The following is a 23,365-nucleotide window of genomic DNA, read 5'->3' on the forward strand; positions in this document are numbered from 1 at the left end:
TTATGATGAGTATGATGATTGCCATGTGGAGTCTATTAGTTGTAATGCCATGTTACATAGGATTTCTTGTGACAATTCTTTAGGTCACATCATGTTTGACAACCCGCTTGACTTGTCATATGCTATGCATGAGATCAATCATATGTCATATTTGCAATCTCATCTTAGTGACTATGCATATGCCATTAAAATTAACCCAATTTGCACATATGGCATAGATGACAAGCCCATGGTTATTGGCATTTGTTTTTCTTGTAATGATATTGACATGCTCCCTTTGCATCATTTATCTCATATGCCATGCCATGACCACCTACCATCGGATATGCATTGTTTTGGATGTTGTCCATTTTCTCCATATGATGTTTCCAATATTGCTCATGAGGAGACCCCCATAGTTTCCTCATACATTTTAGGAGATTTTGATCCATCCCACCAATTGCATGATCCCAATAATTATGTGCACAATATGCTCCCCATGAATCATAATGATATTGTTGTGCCATATACTAGTATGCTCAATTTGCATCCCCATCGTGTCATACATAACAACTATTCTTTCATGATGGATGACATGTTCTTATACCATGCATCAAATTTCTTTGAGCGATGCTTATCTTGTGCTAACACTCACTTGCACATACGCATCATGATGGATGATGTGTACATTTACCACATGCACAATTTCTTTGGTTTGTGTCTCTTTTGTGTAGGTACCCATGAATACTTGTCAACCTCGCAATCCCACAAGTTGACAAAACGAGCTCTAGAGAGCAATGATGACTTGGGATCCCATGGATTGCCTTTCCCACCGCTCACTTCGCACAAACACTTCGCGCATTTCTTTTACATGGCCCTCACATGGTTATGGGTTGTTGTCCATTATGTATCCTTTGCCCATCTTGCCATGTTCACTTTGCATGATATGCCCATTACTATGCCTTTGCCATGCTTTTGTGACCCATGCTTTGCATTACACATGATGATTGATTCTAGTACTTGTATGTGTATTTGCAAGCGTGGTGGAGATATTGTTTGTTATTGCCATGATTGCTTTGTGCCCCATGCCTATGATGATACTATGATCTTTATTTGTGTTCGTGCTTGCGATATGTCATGTACATTGCCTATGCCTATTCTTTACTCACATGACATGATTGCCATGATCCCCTCTAGTGTGTTGCATCTTCGCTCCACTAGTTTGCACGACTTGATTACTATTGTTTGCCTTGTTGCATCACCAATGATTGATACTTTCTCATTTCATTCGGTTGATGACAACCACCTACATGCTTTGCACATGATTGTTATTGCTTCTTGTCATATCTCTCCATATATTGCCTCTATCATGATAGATGATATGACATGTATTGAGTGCACCAATGCCCTTAGTCTTGATAATGAGTTTGCCCCCATAGCATTCTCACATATATTTGGAGATTTTGACATATTTCTTGTGAAGCATGCTTGCCTTACCTCTTTGCACCATATTCCTCGTGCCATGAATATAGCCATTATTGCATCATATTATTCATGCACTTGTGTTTCTAATGGCTATGTGCAAGAGAAGAAAACCATCATGATGGATGATGTGTTTATCTACCATGCGCATACGTTCTTTGTTTTGTTGTGTGCATGTGTAGGATACTTGGACTTTGTGTCGACTTCCGCTTCACGTGAGTTGACCATTCGAGCTCTTGAGAGCGAGCCTCATACATTCGACCACGACTCGTTTCTACGCCACCTTTCCTACCACTTCGGCATTGTGAAGAATGCACAAGGACACTGATGAGGACATGACTACCTTTGATACGACCAAAAATATTGCATATATGCATATTTGTCAGGTGATTTCTAGTGCAAACTATTCAATAATCTATTTATGTTATACAGAACAAAAATACTTCACACACTTTTGTGTTTTGTCTAATTGCAGGTGTATGAGACATTTGTGCAATCCACATATGAAGATAAGGGAGAAAGAGATGTTTACTTGCTGTTCAAAAAGTTCTCTCACGTCACTTTTGGCCCAAGAGAAGATAGAGTCCAAGTCTCTCACGTTCTGGATTCAGATTCGGACTGCACAGACATACCTGACTCAAAACGCCAACAACTTTTTCATACGGACTCCGAATTGGGTGATTCTTTTTTTGTTGGAAACTAGATTTCGTGCTCTTTCCAACACAATTGGATTCACCTTTAAATTCGTCCGGAGCATTGAGTTATGGTCGAAACAATCTGACGTTGCACCAGAATCCGAGTCAAACTACAAGTCCAAAGGTGTTGCATCACCTCCACTTGGGCCCATGTGCCTTGTACGACCTAGGGTTGGTTTTAGGCTGCCTTGGGACGTCCTCCCACCTCCTTGGCCACCACCCCTTGTTCCTATATAAGTAGATCCATCTAGTAGCTTTTTCCTTGGAATTTGTTTAGTTAAAAGTTAGACATTGCAACTTCGTGTACTTCGTTTGTGTCCAACGACCAGACCAAGACCGCTTACGGATTCCCACCACTATCAATACTTCATATATATTCGCAATATTCAGATTGCATTATCATATTCTTGCTCGTTCTTCGATTGCTTGCAGGAATAGACCTTCGTGGTCAGGCTGATCGTGCTTCCGGCATCGTCAGTAACCTCAGGAGATTGGTTTAGCGATTGATAAGGCGCAACGTCGTGCACGTTTGTAGTCGGATCGTCAAAGTCGACTCCACCAAATCGATAGTTATCATCTCATCGAAAGATCGGGACACCCTCGCCCCTATCAAGTGGTATCAGTTTTCAGGTTGCTCGGTGAGAATTTCCAGTTTCCCCTAGATTAGATTTATTTTCTTACCTATTGTCCAAGAAAAAGCCACAAAAAAGTTAGATCTATTCATCCTTTTGTCCAAGCCAGTCTGAGCCTTTGCAATTTTCTATTCATTGTTTGCATTATTGAATTATCGGTTGCATCGTCGTGTCGAGTTGCTGGTCTTAGGGTCTAGTTCGTTTAGAGTTTCGAGTTCTGTTCACATTAGTCACGTCGCCGCTGCATCGTTATCCCTTCTGCTGTCCACCACACCATCCATCAAATTCCACCACGTGCTACCCATATTTCATTGTCGCAATCATAGTTGAGGTCGTTCACGTCTTCGCTTGATCCAATCTGCATCTTATCTAGTTTGTCTTGGAAAGAGGGATAGAAAAAAAAGACAGAGAAAAAAAAAGAGAAAGAAAAAAAAGTGTGAGGAAAAAAAAAGAGAGAAGAAAAAAAAACAAAATTCGGATCTATCTAGACTCGATCTCGTAGTTGAATTCGGATTGGAATCTGTTTTGTGCACTGTTTAGTAAAACAGGCATAACTTCCTCATACGAAGTCCGTTTTGACTCCGCGAGTACTCAAATGAGAGCTAGCGACGAGCCGCATCTAAATAGTTGCAGAGACTACTTCAATATTTGACACCTCAAAATTGTCTTCTAAATAGGTCTTTTTGCCCTCCGAAGTTCGCGGACACAGCTTATTCCAGTTTTTCAAGCCAGTTTCAGAATTCTTTGACTCCTCATATCAACTCGGAATTGAGTGATTCTTTTTGCATTGGAAAGCTTGAGTTAGTAGCATTCTTTCAAAAAAATTATCAGAAAATTGGCACAAACTTTTCAAGAGGAAAGTTGGAGAGAGTTGTTGTATATCCTGCTTGGCAGTTGTTTTTCATCATTATCTTTACTGCCGTTGTGATCTTCACTTATATCTTGCTGTCCAGAGCTACTTAGTATCCTTCATTGATGCTAGTTGTGCTACGACGTGACCTCATTAGTGTTCTAGGCTCGCGTCTCTAGTCCGGTCTAGCCTAGGACCAGCACAGTACCGTCGTTGAGCGTTTATTCAACATTGCATCTCTGAATTGATTATTGCTAATATTTTGCTACCATATATAGCCAACCCAGCTCCACATATTTCTACACCGTGTACACGTACGTTCCCCTGGCAATCGCTTTACTCAATCTTTGGAGTTATTTGACACCGCTGGTTGCCTGTCACCACCTGCTGCTTGGTAAGAACTTGTAAGATATTGATATTTGCTTTACTGTGAGCGCTTTACCACCACATCCTAGTAGTTCATAGGAACATTATTCTTGAATTTTGTTTCTTGTTTCTACTAATCATGACAGGATCTAGAGTCAATTCATGGGGTTTGTCGATCGTGGGAGATGTGCCATCACCTATGCAAATACCACAACCGTCATGAGAGGTGCACAAACATCCAAATGCACATGATCAGGTTAATGTTTCTATACCACCATTTAATGGCCGTTTTAGACCTGCTTTATATATTGAATGGGAGTTCGACCTAAATAATATATTTGCTTCCAATAATTTTGATGTGCGTAAAAAAGTTAAGGTTGCGGTTGGTTCTTTCACTGGTTATGCTGTAGTTTGGTGGAGTGAATATTGTCGGTTACACCCTAATGATATACCTACTACTTGGGATGATTTGAAACTTGCCATGCGACATACATTCGTTCCCGCTTATTATACTCGTGACATGATTACAAAGTTGCAACATTTAAAGCAAGGTAGTGACACCGTAACGAAATATTATGATACTTTACAAACTACCATTCTACATTCCTCTTTAGAAGAAAGTGAAGAAGATTTTATGGATAGATTTTGGGGAGGATTAAATCGTGACATTCAGGAGATACTAATTCATGAAGAGTGTTATCCTATGGACCATTTGTTTCATCTTGCTTGCAAAGCTGAACAGGAAATAAAACGACGTGTTGCCCACAAGGAGAACAAGCGCGAGATGCATATTCCAAGAGTTGATACGGTTGTCCGTTCAACTACTAGGCATACTATGACAACCACATCCATTGATGTGAGGACTACATCACCTCCACCATGTGACACATCATCACCGAGAGTGCCTACATCATCTGAGTTGATCATAAGAGGTAATGACAAATGTACTGATCTTCCACCTCCACATGAGTATGATGAATGTCTTGTCAATTTAAGTGCACCATGCGGTGAGCTACCCACTACTTTGATCACACCAGCTACTTTAGAGGACTACGTTGATGATTTGACTTTGCCATGTGATCAAACAATTTTGAGTGAACCCAATGAATTAACTGTTTATGCAAAAGAACCAATGTTTAATCATTTTGATATGACCTCTAATCTTGGTGATGATTCTGTGTCCAATGACTTATTGCATGTTTGCTTATTTAAGCATGTTGTAGCATGTAAATTTGATGCAAGTAAGGTTTATTCACCAATGTTGGGATGGTTTAATGATGAACATTGTCAACCTTTTGAAAAGAATAAGAGCTTCGCTTACATGTGCAAACTGAGTTGCAATATTTTCATGCCTTCTACTTCTTGTGATAATATTTTGGCTTTAGATTTTATCAACTATGAAGGTTACTCATGTATACATGTGCCATATGTGCAAAAACAAAGGAAAGTAAAAATGGATGACATATACATATACAACATGTACACCTTGTTTCTTTTGTTAGCCACATTTCAGATTAAGCAACGCCGAGGACGGCTTTGTTTTCAAGAAGGGGAGGATGATGAGGACATGACTACCTTTGATACGACCAAAAATATTGCATATATGCATATTTGTCAGGTGATTTCTAGTGCAAACTATTCAATAATCTATTTATGTTATACAGAACAAAAATACTTCACACACTTTTGTGTTTTGTCTAATTGCAGGTGTATGAGACATTTGTGCAATCCACATATGAAGATAAGGGAGAAAGAGATGTTTACTTGCTGTTCAAAAAGTTCTCTCACGTCACTTTTGGCCCAAGAGAAGATAGAGTCCAAGTCTCTCACGTTCTGGATTCAGATTCGGACTGCACAGACATACCTGACTCAAAACGCCAACAACTTTTTCATACGGACTCCGAATTGGGTGATTCTTTTTTTGTTGGAAACTAGATTTCGTGCTCTTTCCAACACAATTGGATTCACCTTTAAATTCGTCCGGAGCATTGAGTTATGGTCGAAACAATCTGACGTTGCACCAGAATCCGAGTCAAACTACAAGTCCAAAGGTGTTGCATCACCTCCACTTGGGCCCATGTGCCTTGTACGACCTAGGGTTGGTTTTAGGCTGCCTTGGGACGTCCTCCCACCTCCTTGGCCGCCACCCCTTGTTCCTATATAAGTAGATCCATCTAGTAGCTTTTTCCTTGGAATTTGTTTAGTTAAAAGTTAGCCATTGCAACTTCGTGTACTTCGTTTGTGTCCAACGACCAGACCAAGACCGCTTACGGATTCCCACCACTATCAATACTTCATATATATTCGCAATATTCAGATTTCATTATCATATTCTTGCTCGTTCTTCGATTGCTTGCAGGAATAGACCTTCGTGGTCAGGCTGATCGTGCTTCCGGCATCGTCAGTAACCTCAGGAGATTGGTTTAGCGATTGATAAGGCGCAACGTCGTGCACGTTTGTAGTCGGATCGTCAAAGTCGACTCCACCAAATCGATAGTTATCATCTCATCGAAAGATCGGGACACCCTCGCCCCTATCAGACACGCCATCAAGGTGATATATTTCTTGAGCATGGATATTGCGGATCATACTACTTGTGTTGCTTGCACCATGAGACTTATTGTTCATCTTGGACCACTTGATTGCACACTTGATAGATCTTGCTTCGACTTGTCATTTTCACCGTCCCATGCATCATGATATATATGCCTTGTGTGGTGCATCCAATTCTTGGATTACTTGCTCCTCTCATATGTTTGGTTGCAACAATGTCATCCCTTCACATATGCCATGTCCCATTGCTTGTCACATGATTGACTTGATTGCCTCACACATGATGAACAATTGCTCTTTCTATTGTGTTGAGTGCCACACTATGTTCACTACACCCTACCACTTAACCCATGTGTTTAGACATCTCATCTTCTTAGGTGTCGTGAATGATTCCTATGCCTACCATAGACCTTTCATTGAGCGCTTTGCCCATGCTTGCTATGAACATGAGGTAGATGCTTATTCTCTTGACACACATATTTGCATCTCTACCTCCAATTTACATGCTTGCCCCCATGATATCTTTGCTTGTGCTCGATTGATATACTTACATGCCATGTCTCAATCCTTTGTCACACCATATGCTTTGCATGATGACGACACTTGTTTGGTGAATCACCTCTTGAATGCTTGGTTTTGCACTAACGCTAACCACATTTGTTTTTCCAAGTGTTTGTTGTCCTTACTCCTTTTGAAGGAATCACAAGACGGTGCGACATTGGAGAGTGCCCATTTCGAGCTTCAAGATGACAAGTACTTGGTGAACGTCCACTTCTACACGGCGAAGCCATCTCTTTCCCATGGTGATTTGGTTTTTGATCCGAGGTCGGATCTTTCCCAAGGGAGGGGAGATGATGCGGAGCTTCCTATGGACATCACCATGTCAAGAGTCCATTCGGCGAGTGACACGTGCGACATCTACTTCACATACACAAAGGTGAATCATCTCCTTTACACGTGCTCACTTGACACCTTCGAGGATGGTATACTACTTGACACTCCACTCGTGTGCATGCATAGGTATTGTCGAAACACTACGGACGACGAGGAGGAGTGCAAGCGCCATGGAACAACTACACCATCCGCGAGAGAAGCATGGAAGCGACAATGGAAGAAGAAGACGGAGCCAGCTCCCAGGACCCGGACATCCGGCCAGGACCCCGGACGTCCAGCCCCTGGAACCTCACCCACAGCAGCCGCCCAGCCGCCAAGTACCAAGAGCGGCCGGACATCTGGCTCCAGCCCCGAACATCCGGCGACGCGCCAAAGCCCGGACATCCGGCCCTTCCCCCGGAAATCTGGCATCGATGACAGAACGCACCCGAAGTTTGGCCACTTCAGCCCGGACATCCGGCCCGAGCCCGGACATCCGGCGACTCGCGAAGCCCCGGACATCCGGCCCCCAGCCCGGACATCCGGCGCCTGCCTGCGTGCAGAGACGGGCCAGAGGCCCATGTATCCCCTCCTCACTTACCCCTTCATGGCTTAGACTATATATACTCCTCCCCCTCCTCCTAGTTAGGGTTAGCAAAGGATTAGCTCATTTAGAGATAGAGCTTTGCTCATCCATATCGGATCTACTCCATGAGAGAGACCGCGGCCCCTCTACGGAGAAGATCCCCCTTGGATTCAAGACCTCCTCACGGAGAAGACCCCCATCAAGACCTCCTCACGGAGAAGAACCGGTTACCCTTTGTATCGTCCTTTGTTGATCGTGGATCTTGTATCTTACCTTTGTGTTCATCGATCTAGCGCATGTGTGATCTATTCTTGTTGGTTGAGTGTTTTCTCTCGTGTTCCTCTCGTGTCTCCCTCATGTTTCCCCTCGTGTTCATCATGTTCGTCGTAGGGATCCGCTCCTTTCGTGAAAGATCGGCCATCTAGGGTTCCACCCTACATCACCCCCGGGTGCCCGGGCCCCTGCCCGCCTATAGCCGCGCCCCCGGGTGCCCGGGCCTTGGCCGGCCGGGTGCCCGGTCCCTGCCCCTCCAGCCGCTGGGCGCTGCCCCGGGTGCCCGGGCTTGAGGCCCCGGGTGCCCGGCCACCCCGCCCGCCAGCCTCCAGCGCTCCTCCGGGTGCCCGGCCACCCTACAGCCGCCCCTTGAGCAGGACGGGTGCCCGACCCACGTTGCCCGGGTGCCCGGATCCCTTCGGTCCATCCGCGTGTTTTTGGCCTTTGTACCCCCTTTCTTAACTTGTTTCGTCCCAAAACTATATAAGGGCATCCCCTAGGTCATTTGTAGGGTTAACAAAGTATTTTAGAACACAAAGAGGGCTTTGCTCATCTTCCTCGTCTTGGAGATCTAGACCTCCTCTTGGAGTAGCTCCTCTTGGAGATCAAGCCCTCCTTCTTGGGGAAGATCCTCTTGGATTCAAGACCTCACCTAGTGGGAAGAACTTTACCCTAGTGCTATTTTCCTTGAATTGTTCATGTAATCTTGTGGATCTCTTGTGTGCCACTCAAGTGGATGTGATATCTGGGTTTGTTTGAGTGATTTGTGCCTTCTGTTCTTGAGTGTTCTTCCTCCTTTTCCCCCTCCAAGTGTGAAAAGATCCCCTCTAGGGTTTCACCCTACAACAAGAACTCTATGCAGGCCCGATAGGTGTGCTCTTGACAGATAATGGTGGTTGTGCCTGCTTCCTTATATCACGACTGGATGTAACAGCTGATGGAGGTGTCGGTGCAGTAGAATGTGTGTAAGTAGAGGATGCACGCGGTGTCCATGATGAAGGTCGACCTGCAGAAAAGTTAGTCCGCGCCAATGCCCGTCGATCCTGCACTTCACGTTCAGCTTTACAAGCAAGATGGAATAAACGAGTGATATTATTATACTCCTTATACTCTAGAATGGTCTGAATCTCTCTATTTAATCCACCAATAAAACGTGCAAGCATAGCTTCATTCTCCTCAACAATACCACATCTAATCATGCCAGTTTGTAATTCCTGATAATATTCTTCTACAGAATTTTTTCCTTGTCTTAAACGCTGCAAGTTTTGAAGCAATTCACGTTCATAATATGGTGGAACCCAACAAGTACGCATAGCAGTTTTCAAAGCAGCCCAAGTAGCTGGAATAGGATATAATCTACTGATAGAGGCGGGGTGTCCCGATCTTTCGATGAGATAATAACTATCGATTTGTGGAGACGACTTTGACGATCCGACTACAAACGTGCACTACGTTGTGCCTTAGCTTTGAGAAGGATGAACATTGGAGCATGAACAAGCATGGAGATGATGGCATGCGCATGGGGGACAAGAACGGAGTTACAAGTGATGATTTCAGGACGTTGAAGCCACCATAATGCGTGCATGAAGCCTTGGACGAAATATACAAGATGCTACTTCATAACTTTCGTCCAGAGGCTATTCTAGGTGCTGCGTCACCTTATTATTGGGCCAGGCCCATATAATTTCGAAATACTTGAGTATAGGCTATTTTTAGAGTCCGTATGTGTGGGGAAACAAGAGATAGGGTTGGTTTCGGACCCCTTCCCCAAGGGCCACGAAATTCCCCCCTCTTCCTCCATATATACAGCCCTTAGGGCGTCCTTTAGACTTTGGGTTTTGTTTAGATTAAAAGTTCGCCATAGCTGCAACTTCGCGTACTTCGTTTGTGTTCAACGACTAGACAAAGGCGTCACAGAACCCCACCTTGTTCAATAAAGCTTTCATCTTATATTCGCAATATCCAGATTGCAATCTCAGTTTCTTGCTTGTTCTTCGTTTGCTCGCAGGAAACAGACCCTCGTGGTCAGGTTGATCGTGATCCGGCGTGGTCAATAACCTCTCGGAGTTGGTTTAGCGATTGCTAAGGCGCGACGTCCTCGCACGTTCGTAGTCGGATCGTCAAAGTCGACTTCCATCAAAGCGATATCCATCATCTCATCGAAAGACGGAACACCTTTGCCTCTATCAAGTGGTATCAGATTTCCAGGTTGCTCGGTGAGATTTTACAGTTTTTCGTAGTTTAGATCGAGTATGTTCTTCATACCTACAGTCCATGAAAAAGCCACAAAAAAATTAGGGTTAGTTCAGTATATCCGAACCAATCTGAGCCTTTGCATACTCTTTTTAGGGTTTTTGCTTTGTTGAATTTGCGGTTGCATCGTCGTGTCAAGTAGCTAGTCTTAGACTCTAGTCTTTTAGAGTTTCGAGTTTTGGTCATAAGTTGTCATGACGCCACCGCACCATCATCATCGCCTTGCCATCTACCACTATTGCTTATCCGCCACCGCTCTGAATCCGTATCCATATACCACCACGAATCCGTATCCATATATCACCACCGATCCGTATCCATATACCACCACCGCAACCATATACCACCACCGCTGCCATATCCTACCACCATATATCCACCACCAATCCGAGTTCTTTTCATATTCGGTTTGTTTTAGAGATCCATCTATTTTCCGTTTCGTGTTTCCTTGCCTGAGTAGGTCTCGGAAAAAAAGTCTGGAGACCCCGGGAAGTTTTTAGGCCAAAATTTCGGCAACCAAAAATATTTTTCCCTATCCTATTTTTAGGTCCCGGGGAGTGTTTTGAGACACTCGCCATCAGTGATTTTTTGTCGCACTTTTTCGTCGTCGCTGCCCTGATTTCCGAAAAAAAATAGTCAAAAAAATTTTGTGCCCATCCTGTCAGTTTGACCTGGGAAGAGTTTTGAGACACTCGCCATTATAGTGATTTTTCGCAAAAAAAAGGAGCGCAAAGAAAAAGAGAGCGAAAAAAAAATTTGTGCTCTTGTTTACGTGCAGCGCCGTGATTTTGTTAGTGTTCTAGGCTCGCGTCTCTAGCACGGTCTAGCCTAGGACCAGCACAGTACCATCGTTGAGCGTTTCTTCAACTTTGCATCTCTGAATTGATTATTGCTGACCATTTTTGCTACCATATTATAAGCCTTCCCAGCTCCACATACATCTACATCGTGCGCTTGACTCTCCCTGGTAATCGCTCTATCCAAGCTTTGAGAGTTTTGACTACAACGGTTGCCGATCACCACCTGCTGCTGGGTAAGAACTGGTAAGAATTTGAGATTCGCTTGAAGGTTTTGTGAAACACCACCATCACCACCACTTCCTAGTAGTCTGCAGGATCATATTCTTTTGTGTTTCTATTGCTGCTAACTATGGCAGGATCACAAGCCGATGAGACTGACTGGGAGAACATGACGAACAAGGAGTTGCATGATAAATTTCAGCAAATGATGAGTGGCCAGGTGGGAGATGTGCTAAACAGATTTGAAGAGGCTATGGAGAAGATAGATGCCGTGGAGAAGTCGTTCGAGACAAAGCTGGATAACAAGTTTACTGAATTACTCAAGCGTCTTCCCCAACCACCACCGGCTGCACATGTCGCACCTCTACAACAACAACAACCACATCTCCAACGCCGCCTTCCAAATCAAGTGGGACGAGCACAGCGCGTTCCAATTGAGACTGGTCAAAATTCGGGTGCCACTGTGATGAGGACATCAATACCATTGTTACACCCACAGCCCCTGCTGCTATACATACTGGACCAATTACTAGAGCTCGCGCACGCCAATTAAATTACCAGGTACTTTCGTTTCTTGCTAATGATTCTAATGCTCATGAGAATATGATGCTGCCTAAATTGGATACATTTGTTTTGCTTACAAATGAAGGGCCTAGCTTTGAGAAGGATGAACATTGGAGCAAGAACAAGCATGGAGATGATGGCATGCGCATGGGGGACCAGAACGGAGTTACAAGTGATGATTTCAGGACGTTGAAGCCACCATAATGCATGCATGAAGCCTTGGACGAAATATACAAGAAACTACTTCATAACTTTCGTCCAGAGGCTATTCTAGGTGCTGCGTCACCTTATTATTGGGCCAGGCCCATGTAATTTCGAAATACTTGAGTATAGGCTATTTTTAGAGTCCGTATGTGTGGGGAAACAAGAGATAGGGTTGGTTTCGGACCCCTTCCCCAAGGGCCACGAAATTCCCCCCTCTTCCTCCATATATACAGCCTTAGGGCGTCGTTTAGACTTTGGGTTTTGTTTAGATTAAAAGTTCGCCATAGCTGCAACTTCGCGTACTTCGTTTGTGTTCAACGACTAGACAAAGGCGTCACAGAACCCCACCTTGATCAATAAAGCTTTCATCTTATATTCGCAATATCCAGATTGCAATCTCAGTTTCTTGCTTGTTCTTCGTTTGCTCGCAAGAAAGAGACCCTCGTGGTCAGGTCGATCGTGCTCCGGCGTGGTCAATAACCTCTCGGAGTTGGTTTAGCGATTGCTAAGGCGCGACGTCCTCGCACGTTCGTAGTCGGATCGTCAAAGTCGACTTCCATCAAAGCGATATCCATCATCTCATCGAAAGACGGGACACCTTTGCCTCTATCAAGTGGTATCAGATTTCCAGGTTGCTCGGTGAGATTTTACAGTTTTTCGTAGTTTAGATCGAGTCTGTTCTTCATACCTACAGTCCACGAAAAAGCCACAAAAAAAAATTAGGGTTAGTTCATCATATCCGAACCAATCTGAGCCTTTGCATAATCTTTTTAGGGTTTTTGCTTTGTTGAAGTTGCGGTTGCATCGTCGTGTCAAGTTGCTGGTCTTAGAGTCTAGTCTTTTAGAGTTTCGAGTTCTGGTCATAAGTTGTCACGCCGCCGCCGCACCATCATCATCGCCTTGCCATCTACCACCATTGCTTATCCGCCACCGCTCTGAATCCGTATCTATATACCACCACCGATCCATATCCATATACCACCACCGATCCGTATCCATATACCACCACCGCTACCATATACCACCACCGCTGCCATATACCACCACCGCTGCCATATCCTACCGCCATATATCCACCACCAATCCGAGTTCTTTTCATATTCGGTTGGTTTTAGAGATCTATATATTTTCCGTTTCGTGTTTCCTTGCCTGAGTAGGTCTAAAAAAAAAAAAGAGTCTGGAGACCCCCGGGCAGTTTTTAGGCCAAAATTTCGGCAACCAAAAATATTTTTTCCCTATCCTATTTTTAGGCCCAGGGTAGTGTACACTCGCCATCATAGTGATTTTTTGTCGCACTTTTTCGTCGTCGCTGCCCTGATTTCCGAAAAAAATAGTGAAAACAATTTTGTGCCCATCCTGTCAGTTTGACCTGGGAAGAGTTTTGAGACACTCGCCATTATAGTGATTTTTCGCAAAAAAAGAGAAGCGCAAAAAAAAAGAGCGCGAAAAAAAAGAGCAAAAAAAAAATTCCAGAGTGTGCTATTCCCTTGTTTACGTGCAGCGCCGTGATTTTGTTAGTGTTCTAGGCTCGTGTCTCTAGCACGGTCTAGCCTAGGACCAGCACAGTACCGTCGTTGAGCGTTTCTTCAACTTTGCATCTCTGAATTGATTATTGCAGACCATTTTTGCTACCATATTATAAGCCTTCCCAGCTCCACATACATCTACATCGTGCGTTTGACTCTCCCTGGTAATCGCTCTATCCAAGCTTTGAGAGTTTTGACTACAACGGTTGCCGATCACCACCTGCTGCTGGGTAAGAACTGGTAAGAATTTGAGATTCGCTTGAAGGTTTTGTGACACACCACCATCACCACCACTTCCTAGTAGTCTGCAGGATCATATTCTTTTGTGTTCGTATTGCTGCTAACTATGGCAGGATCACAAGCCGATGAGACTGATTGGGAGAACATGACGAACAAGGAGTTGCACGATAAATTTCAGCAAATGATGAGTGGCCAGGTGGGAGATGTGCTAAACAGATTTGAAGAGGCTATGGAGAAGATAGATGCCGTGGAGAAGTCGTTCGAGACAAAGCTGGATAACAAGTTTACTGAATTACTCAAGCGTCTTCCCCAACCACCACCGGCTGCACATGTCGCACCTCTACAACAACAACAACCACATCTCCAACGCCGCCTTCCAAATCACGTGGGACGAGCACAGCGCGTTGCAATTGAGACTGGGCAAAATTCGGGTGCCGCTGCACCTACTGTTGATGCTTCTTTGGCTCCTGCTACTGCGGAGGCTGAGGAGGATGACGATTATGCGGGCGATTATGAGGATGAGGTTGATCAAAATCAGAACTACGTGCAGCCACCAGCACCACCACCAGCAGGTCGACCTCAGGTATATATTTGCAACGGTAGGCCGGCACCACCACCTCAGGTACGAGATCATGACCATCTCCCTAAACTGAAATTGAATATTCCACCATTTGAGGGTAGATATGTTCCTGATATATATCTTACTTGGGAGTTAGAAACTGAACAACGATTTACATGTTTACAATATCCTGAGGAGAGACGTGTTCCTGCTGCTGTTTGTGCTTTCACTAGCTTTGCATGTGTTTGGTGGTCTGAACATTGTAGATTATATCATGTTCCAGCTACTTGGGCTGCTTTGAAAACTGCTATGCGTACTCGTTGGGTTCCACCATATTATCAACGTGAATTACTTCAAAAATTGCAGCGCTTAAGACAAGGGAAAAATTCTGTAGAAGAATATTATCAGGAATTACAAACTGGCATGATTAGATGTGGTATTGTTGAGGAGAATGAAGCTATGCTTGCACGTTTTATGGGTGGATTAAATAAAGAGATTCAGACCATTCTAGAGTATAAGGATTATAATAATATCACTCGTTTATTCCATCTTGCTTGTAAAGCTGAACGTGAAGTGCAGGATCGACAGGCATTGGCGCGAACTAACTTTTCTGCAGGTCGACCTTCATCATGGACACCACGTGCATCCTCTACTTCCACTTCACCATCACCTCCATCAGGTGCCACTTCCAGCCGTGATACAAGAAAGCAGGCACAACCACCACTCTCTGCCAAGAGCACACCTGCCGGGCCTGCGCAGAGCTCCGCTTCTTCCATGGCATCAACAGGACACACAAGTGATATTATTTGTCGTCGTTGTAAGGGAAGAGGACATTATGCGAGAGAATGCAAATCTCAGCGTGTAATGATTGTTACTGAGGATGGTGGGTATGAGTCCGCTAGTGACTATGATGAGGAGACTTTGGCTCTTATTACACGTGAAGAACATGGTGGAGATGAGTCTGAAAATGAGACGCAATACATGGCTCCTGAAGACGCTGACAGGTATGAATGTTTAGTTGCTCAACGTGTTTTGAGTGTGCAGGTCACACAAGCAGAGCAAAATCAGAGGCATAATTTGTTCCATACAAAGGGAGTTGTGAAGGAACGTTCTGTTCGCGTCATCATAGATGGAGGGAGCTGTAACAACTTGGCTAGCATGGAGATGGTGGAGAAGCTATCTCCCACCACAAAACCACATCCACATCCTCACTACATCCAATGGTTCAACAACTGCGGCAAGGTTAAGGTAACACGTACTGTTCGTGTGCATTTTAGTATCTCTACATATGCTGATTATGTTGATTGTGTTGTGGTACCCATGCAAGCATGTTCCTTATTACTTGGTAGACCATGGCAATTTGATAAAAATTCTGTACACCATGGTAGAAACAATCAGTATACTCTTGTTCATAAGGATAAAAATATTACTTTGCTTCCTATGACTCCTGATTCCATTTTGAAAGATGACATTAATAGAGCTAATAAAGCAAAACAGGAGAAAAATAAGAGTGAAAATCAGATTGTGGCAAAAGAATTTGAGCAACAAATGAAACCTAATAATAAACCATCTAGTGTTGTTTCTGAAATTAAATTGAAAAGTGCATGTTTACTTACCACAAAATCTGATATTGATGAGCTAGATTTCAGCAAATCTGTTTGCTATCCTTTTGTGTGCAAAGAGGCATTATTTTCATTCGAGGACGTGCCTTCCTCTTTGCCCCCTGCTGTCACTAACATTTTGCAGGAGTTCGCTGACGTCTTCCCACAAGACGTGCCACCGGGATTACCACCTATTCGAGGGATTGAGCATCAAATTGACTTAATTCCCGGTGCATCGCTACCCAACCGTGCACCATACCGTACCAATCCAGAGGAGACGAAGGAGATTATGCGTCAAGTACAGGAGCTGCTCGACAAAGGTTATATACGCGAATCTCTTAGTCCTTGTGCTGTTCCTATTATACTAGTGCCCAAAAAGGATGGTACGTCGCGTATGTGTGTTGATTGTAGAGGCATTAATAATATTACTATTCGTTATCGTCATCCTATTCCTAGGCTAGATGATATGCTTGATGAATTGAGTGGCTCTACAATATTCTCCAAAGTTGATTTGCGTAGTGGATACCATCAAATTCGTATGAAATTGGGAGATGAATGGAAAACTGCATTTAAAACTAAGTTTGGTTTATATGAGTGGTTAGTCATGCCTTTTGGGTTAACTAATGCACCTAGTACTTTCATGAGACTAATGAACGAAGTTTTACGTGCTTTCATTGGACGATTTGTGGTAGTCTATTTTGATGATATACTGATTTATAGCAAATCTTTGGAAGAACATTTGGAACATTTACGTGCTGTTTTTATTGCTCTACGTGATGCACGTTTGTTTGGTAACCTTAGGAAGTGCACCTTTTGCACCGACCGAGTATCTTTTCTTGGCTATGTTGTTACTCCACAGGGAATTGAAGTTGATAAAGCCAAGATTGAAGCTATTGAGAGTTGGCCGCAGCCCAAAACGGTCACACAAGTGCGGAGTTTTCTTGGACTCGCTGGTTTCTATAGGCGTTTTGTGAGAGATTTTAGCACCATTGCTGCACCTCTCAACGGGCTTACAAAGAAGGATGTGCCTTTTGTTTGGGGTACTGCACAGGAAGAAGCCTTCACGGTATTGAAAGCTAAGTTGACACATGCTCCTTTACTCCAACTTCCTGATTTTAATAAGACTTTTGAGCTTGAATGTGATGCTAGTGGAATTGGATTAGGAGGTGTGTTATTACAAGATGGTAAACCTGTTGCATACTTTTCTGAAAAATTGAGTGGGCCTAGTCTGAATTATTCTACTTATGATAAAGAACTATATGCTCTTGTTCGGACTTTAGAAACATGGCAACATTATTTATGGCCCAAAGAATTTGTTATACATTCTGATCATGAATCTTTGAAACATATTAAAAGTCAAGCTAAACTGAATCGTAGACATGCTAAATGGGCTGAATTCATTGAAACTTTCCCTTATGTCATTAAACACAAGAAGGGTAAAGAAAATGTTATTGCTGATGCACTGTCTCGTCGCTATACTATGCTTTCCCAACTTGACTTCAAAATATTTGGTTTGGAGACCATCAAAGATCAATATGTGCATGATGCTGATTTTAAAGATGTTTTGCAGAATTGTAAAGAAGGAAGAACCTGGAACAAGTTTGTCGTTAATGATGGATTTGTGTTCCGTGCTAACAAGCTATGCATTCCAGCTAGCTCTCTTCGTCTTTTGTTGTTGCAGGAGGCGCATGGAGGAGGATTAATGGGACACTTTGGCGTGAAGAAGACGGAGGACGTACTTGCTACACATTTCTTTTGGCCAAAGATGAGACGGGATGTTGAGTGTTTTGTTGCTCGCTGCACTACATGTCAAAAAGCTAAGTCACGAATCAATCCTCATGGTTTATATATGCCTTTGCCTGTACCTAGTGTTCCTTGGGAGGATATATCTATGGAATTTGTTTTAGGTTTACCTCAAACAAAGAAGGGGAGGGATAGCATAGTTGTTGTCGTGGATAGATTCTCAAAAATGGCACACTTTATACCATGTCATAAAAGCGATGATGCTGTTAATGTTGCTGATTTGTTCTTCCGTGAAATTATTCGTTTGCATGGTGTGCCAAATACTATTGTTTCAGATCGTGATACTAAATTTCTTAGCCACTTTTGGAGATGTTTATGGGCTAAGCTGGGGACTAAACTGCTTTTTAGTACTACTTGTCACCCCCAAACTGATGGACAAACTGAAGTAGTCAATAGAACATTGTCTACTATGCTTAGGGTTGTTTTGAAGAATGATAAGAAAATGTGGGAAGAATGCTTGCCTCATGTTGAGTTTGCTTATAATCGTTCATTGCATTCTACTACGAAGATGTGCCCTTTTGAAATTGTGTGTCGTTTCCTACCTCGTGCACCTATTGATTTGTTGCCTCTTCCATCTTCGGAGAAGGTTAATTTTGATGCTAAACAACGTGCTGAATTGATCTTAAAAATGCATGAGTTAACTAAGGAAAACATTGAGCGTATGAATGCTAAATATAAACTTGCTGGAGATAAGGGTAGAAAACATGTTGTGTTTGCACCTGGAGATCTTCTTTGGTTACATTTGTGTAAGGATTGATTTCCTGATTTGCGCAAATCAAAGCTAATGCCACGTGCTGATGGTCCTTTTAAGGTGTTAGAGAAAATAAATGATAATGCATATAAACTTGAGCTGCCTGCAGATTTTGGGGTTAGTCCCACTTTTAACATTGCATATTTGAAGCCTTATTTGGGTGAGGGAGATGAGCTTCCGTCGAGGACGACTTCATTTCAAGAAGGGGAGGATGATGTGGACATCAATACCATTGTTACACCCACAGCCCCTGCTGCTATACATACTGGACCAATTACTAGAGCTCGCGCACGCCAATTAAATTACCAGGTACTTTCGTTTCTTGGTAATGATTCTAATGTTCATGAGAATATGATGCTGCCTAAATTGGATACATTTGTTTTGCTTACAAATGAAGGGCCTAGCTTTGAGAAGGATGAACGTTGGAGGAAGAACAAGCATGGAGATGATGGCATGCCCATGGGGGACAAGAACGGAGTTACAAGTGATGATTTCAGGACGTTGAAGCCACCATAATGCGTGCATGAAGCCTTGGACGAAATATACAAGATGCTACTTCATAACTTTCATCCAGAGGCTATTCTAGGTGCTGCGTCACCTTATTATTGGGCCAGGCCCATGTAATTTCGAAATACTTGAGTATAGGCTATTTTTAGAGTCCGTATGTGTGGGGAAACAAGAGATAGGGTTGGTTTCGGACCCCTTCCCCAAGGGCCACGAAATTCCCCCCTCTTCCTCCATATATACAGCCCTTAGGGCGTCGTTTAGACTTTGGGTTTTGTTTAGATTAAAAGTTCGCCATAGCTGCAACTTCGCGTACTTCGTTTGTGTTCAACGACCAGACAAAGGCGTCACAGAACCCCACCTTGATCAATAAAGCTTTCATCTTATATTCGCAATATCCAGATTGCAATCTCAGTTTCTTGCTTGTTCTTCGTTTGCTCGCAGGAAACAGACCCTCGTGGTCAGGTTGATCGTGCTCCGGCGTGGTCAATAACCTCTCGGAGTTGGTTTAGCGATTGCTTAGGCGCGACGTCCTCGCACGTTCATAGTCGGATCGTCAAAGTCGACTTCCATCAAAGCGATATCCATCATCTCATCGAAAGACGGAACACCTTTGCCTCTATCATGATGTTGCGCTCACAATCTGAGGTGTGGCTGCTCTAGTAGGTGCGACGGTGGAGGAACCAAGCGGTGGTGGTGAGCATGAACTAGAATAGTAGTTGTTGTAGTCACCCAATGCATCCTCCTATAACTGTCTCTCAAAGGTACAAGCACGAACATACATACCAGTAATGCAACGAGGAATATACTGAAATCGTGCCTGAATATCATGGTTCAAACCACCAAAAAATCTATTCATTGTATCATCCACAGATTCTTCTATGTCACAATGATGCATATAAGATTTGAACTCTTGGTAGTAAGCATGAACAGTGTTACTGCCTTGTTTTAATTGTTCCAATTTGCGAAGCAATTCACGATGATAGTAAGGAGGAAAAAATTGTTGTCTCATTACAGCTTGCAAATCTTTCCAAGTTGTGGGTTGGTTATCAATGTTTTTCTTACAATGCACACTCCACCAAACAGAAGCAAAACCAGTAAATGCTCTAGTGACAGCTCGTACTCGCTCAAGTTCAGAAAAGTCATGGTGACTAAAAACTTGTTCTACTTCAAGGTCCCAAGCTAGATAAATAGCAGGATTAAATCTACCCTCAAATGACGGTAAAGAGATAACCTGACCATGTGCTTGTGTGTGTTGTCCCAACTCTCGTGATGGTGAAGATGTGTCCGTTGTCCAAGAACGTCTATCTCCGGAACCTGTCATGATTAGTAGAAACAAGAAACAAAATTCGAGAATAATGTTCCTATGAACTACTAGGATGTGGTTGTAAAGTGCTCACAGTAAAGCAAATATCAATATCTTACAAGTTCTTATCAAGCAGCAGGTAGTGACAGGCAACCAGCGGTGTCAAATAACTCTGAGGGTTGTGTCAAGCGATTGCCAGGGGAACGTACGTATACACGGTGCAGAAATATGTGGAGCTGGGTTGGCTATATATGGTAGCAAAATATTAGCAATAATCAATTCAGAGATGCAATGTTGAATAAACGCTCAACGACGGTACTGTGCTGGTCCTAGGCTAGACCGGACTAGAGACGCGAGCCTAGAACACTAATGAGGTCACGACGTAGCACAACTAGCATCAATGAAGGATACTAAGTAGCTCTGGACAGCAAGATATAAGTGAAGATCACAACGGCAGTAAAGATAATGATGAAAAACAACTGCCAAGCAGGATATACAACAACTCTCTCTCCAACTTTCCTCTTGAAAGTTTGAGCCAATTTTCTGATAAATTTTTTCAAATAATGCTACTAACTCAAGCTTTCCAATGCAAAAAGAATCACTCAATTCCGAGTTGATATGAGGAGTCAAAGAATTCTGGAACTGGCTTAAAAAACTGGAATAAGCTGTATCCGCGAACTTCGGTGGGCAAAAAGACCTATTTAGAAGACGATTTTGAGGTGTCAAATATTGAACTAGTCTCTGCAACTATTTAGATGCGGCTCGTCGCTAGCTTTCATTTGAGTACTCGCGGAGCCAAAACGGACTTCGTATGAGGAAGTTATGCCTGTTTTACTGAACAGTGCACAAAACAGATTTCAATCCGAATTCAACTACGAGATTGAGTCTAGATAGATCCGAATTTTGTTTTTTCTTTCTCTTTTTTTTCCTCACACTTTTTTCTTTTTCTTTCTCTCTTTTTTTTCTCTGACTTCTTTTTTTCTCTCTTTTTTTTCTCTGTCTTTTCTTTCTCTCCCTCTTTCCAAGACAAACTAGATAAGATGCAGATTGGATCAAGCGAAGATGTGAACGACCTCAACTATGATTGTGACAATGAACTATGGGTAGCACATGGTGGAAATTGATGGATGGTGTGGTGGACAGCGGAAGGGATAACGATGCAGTGGCGACGTGAATAATGTGAACAGAACTCGAAACTCTAAACGAACTAAACACTAAGACCAGCAACTCGACACGACGATGCAACCGATAATTCAATAATGCAAACAATGAAAAGAAAATTGCAAAGGCTCGGACTGGCTTGGACAAAAGGATGAATAGATCTAACTTTTTTGTGGCTTTTTCTTGGACAATAGGGAAGAAAATAAATCTAAACTAGGGGAAACTGGAAATTCTCACCGAGCAACCTGAAAACTGATACCACTTGATAGAGGCAAAGGTGTCCCGTCTTTCGATGAGATGGTGGCTATCATTTTGGAGGAAGTCGACTTTGACGATCCGACTACAAACGTGCACTACGTTGCGCCTTAGCAATCGCTAAACCAATCTCCGTGAGGTTACCGACGATGCCGGAAGCACGATCAGCCTGACCACGATGGTCTATTACTGCATGCAATCGAAGACCAAGCAAGAATATGATAAAAGCAATCTGAATATTGCAAATATGGATGAAGTATTGATAAAGGTGGGGATCCGTAAGCGGTCTTGGTTTGATCGCTGGACACAAACGAAGTACACGAAGTTGCAATGGCTAACTTTTAACTAAACAAATCCCAAGCAAAAACCTACTAGATGGATCTACTTATATAGGAGCAAGGGGTGGAGGCCAAGGAGGTGGGAGGACGTCCCAAGGCAGCCTAAAACCAACCCTAGGTCGTACAAGGCTCATGGGCCCAAGTGGAGGTGATGTAACACCTTTGGACTTGTTGTTTGACTCAGATTCTGCTGCAGCGTCAGATTGTTTCGTCCATATCTCAACGCTCCGGACGAATTTAAATGTGAATCCAGTTGGGTTGGAAAGAGGACGAAATCTACTTTCCAAGCAAAAAAGAATCACCCAATTCGGAGTCCGTATGAAAAAGTTGTTAGCGTTTTGAGTCAGGTATGTCTGTGCAGTCCGAATCTGAATGCAGAACGTGAGAGACTTGGACTCTATCTTCTCTTGGCCCAAAAGTGACGTGAGGGGACTTTTTGAACAGAACCTAAACTTCTCCTTTTCCCCTATCTTCATATGTGGATTGTACAAATGTCCCATACACCTGCAATTAGACAAAACACAAAAGTGTGTGAAGTATTTTTGTTCTGGATAACATAAATAGATTATTGAATAATTTGCACTAGAGATCACCTGACAAATATGCATGTATGCAATATTTTTGGTCGTATCCAAGGTAGTCATGTCCTCATCATCTACAATGTTCAGACCACCAAACACATGCAAAACTAGTAAAAGCACAAACAGCAGCAGGAACACGTCTCTCCTCAGGATATTCTAAACATGTAAAACGTTGTTCAGTTTCTAACTCCCAGGTAAGATATATATCAGGAACATATCTACCCTCAAATGGTGGAATATTCAATTTTAGTTTAGGAAGATGGTCATGAGCTTGTACCTCAGGTGGTGCAGCCCTACCGTTGCGATGATATGCATGAGGATGACCTCGTGGTGGTGGTGCTGGTGGTTGCACGTAGTTCTGATTTTGGTCAATCCCATCCTCTTAATGGTCCTCCACCTTTGCAGTAGCAG

The sequence above is a fragment of the Aegilops tauschii genome, chromosome 3 (genome assembly GCF_002575655.3).
Source record: "Aegilops tauschii subsp. strangulata cultivar AL8/78 chromosome 3, Aet v6.0, whole genome shotgun sequence".
Classification (NCBI taxonomy): Eukaryota; Viridiplantae; Streptophyta; class Magnoliopsida; order Poales; family Poaceae; genus Aegilops; species Aegilops tauschii.